Consider the following 2,066-nt stretch of genomic DNA (forward strand, 5'->3'; position numbering starts at 1 on the left):
AGGCATGATAAAGTCAGCGTCAACTTGGTGAACACTTGTTGTTCTTCTTCTTTCAGTAACTTCAGAGGGCCACTGATTTGCATCCTTAGACAACTCATCTAGAATAGTGACTATCTCCTCTAAAGTCTTTTTCATCAACGGACCTCCAGATGCATTGCTCAATGTTCTGCGTGAAGTTGGTGTCAATCCATCCCAAAAATCCTGGAGTTGCATCCAGAGTTCTATTCCACTATGTTGACACTTACGCACTATTTCTTTGAACCTCTCCCAAGCTTCAAACACAGTTTCAGTCTCGTTCTGACAAAAGTTATGAATCTCCCTTCTAAACTTGCTCATCTTAACTGATGAGAAATATTTGTCAAGAAATTTTCTGGTCATCTCATCCCATGTTCTAATCGATCCATTAGGCAAGCTTCAAAGCCAGTGCTTCCATCGTCTTTGAGAGTGAAGGGGAATGCCCTTAAGTATACTGCATCTTGTGACACACCATTATATTGGAAGGTGTTCATAATCTCCTCGAAGTCTATCAGATGATTGTTTGGATCTTCGTTCATCTTTCCTCTAAAGACACAATTGTTTTGGAGGGTTTGAAGTAACCCCTGCTTTAACTCAAAATTATTAGCTGCAACAAAAGATGGTCTCATACTCGACAAGCCTTGGTTGTAGACCGGTCTAGAATAATCACCAAGTGGTCTTTCGGCACCGGGAGCTATATTTCTGAATTGGTCTGCACCCACAGGTCGATTCTGTGCAATTCTTCTAGCCCTCTCCTCCTCATAGACAAGTTGTGCATTTTGAAGAGCTGTCTCTGCATCTCGTGCAACTCTTTCTCTTTGATGGGCTGCCTCTCTTGCAGCCAAATCAACATTATCCTCATCTCCCGCCATAACTTCTTTGGTTGAGGATTTCCCAACCTTCTTTGTATTCATGGGGAGATTTATTTCTTTCCTCAACTATCGTAGTTGCTTTTCAATTTCCGGCTCGTATGGTAGCAATTCCTTCCTAGAAGATCGGGTCATGCACCAATCTAACCTATAGCCTGCGCACAGTCAAGGAACACCAAACGTAAAAAGAGAAAAACAAAATTAAAAGAAAAATTCCTGAATTAGCATTACAAACTATTTCCAACACTATTGATTTCCAATCCCCGGCAACGGTGCCAAGATTTAACGAGCTAAAAACGCAACACAAAATTATGCTCGCTAGTCGAATGTAGTATAGAAAATATCGTATCCACAGGGATTGGATTTAAACACTATTTTCGTAGCTTCTAGTTTAATTGCTATCAAAGATGATCAACAGTTTAGATTTGTGTAAATTAAAACTAAAATTAACTAAATATCTAACTATTGGCATTAGACAATCGCAACAAGAGTAAGCAAGAAGATATCAAAGGGAGAAAATAGAGGTTGATTGGATAGGTGTAAGATACTTGTTTGGGAATTAACTCTAGTTACTTCTCTTCTATGGTTCAAGTGAGTCTCTGCAATTCACTCTACTATGTTCAAACATTTAGTAGAAACTCCTCTCTCGATTAAGTATCAACCTTACGATATGAACTAAGTTAAGCTCGATGAAGACATGTAAGAATTCATAGTTGATTGATCCTTAGGAGAACCTCTTTCGATTATCCTCCTAACTAGGTCTAAATATTAATTCAACTAGCCTCTTTCGAGTACTAACAAGAATCAATGAATTTAACCAATGAGATAATGCAAAACATCACAAATTATGCCTCTTTTGATTACATAAACAAGTGAATATATATGCAACAATAAAAACACCCAAAACGCTTCAATACATAAAACTAGAGTTAATATGCACTAAAAATTCTCAAAACACCAAATCCATCAATCCCTAAGAAAGAATTACTCCATGGATATGGAGAAATTTATCACAATTAAGTTTAAGTCAAAGGAAAACATAAAACATCCAAACACTTGTCTTGAGTTAGGATGAATGGTGAAATCCTTGTGCTCTTGCTTCTCCCTCTTCTCCTTAACTTCTTTAGGCCTAAATTATGTCAAAAGTCCTCAAAATACAGTTTTTCCATGTATATATACCAA

General features: G+C 37.5%; 1 non-coding gene across 1 annotated transcript; it reads left to right on the forward strand.

Annotated features, from left to right (window-relative positions):
* Window positions 1-223: 223 nt before the first annotated feature.
* Window positions 224-330, forward strand: LOC142177856 (small nucleolar RNA R71). The gene has a single exon (XR_012706401.1). It is a non-coding gene; the product is annotated as a small nucleolar RNA R71 (small nucleolar RNA).
* Window positions 331-2,066: the final 1,736 nt, after the last annotated feature.

Source organism: Nicotiana tabacum, chromosome 23 (assembly GCF_000715075.1).
Source record: "Nicotiana tabacum cultivar K326 chromosome 23, ASM71507v2, whole genome shotgun sequence".
Taxonomy (NCBI): domain Eukaryota; kingdom Viridiplantae; phylum Streptophyta; class Magnoliopsida; order Solanales; family Solanaceae; genus Nicotiana; species Nicotiana tabacum.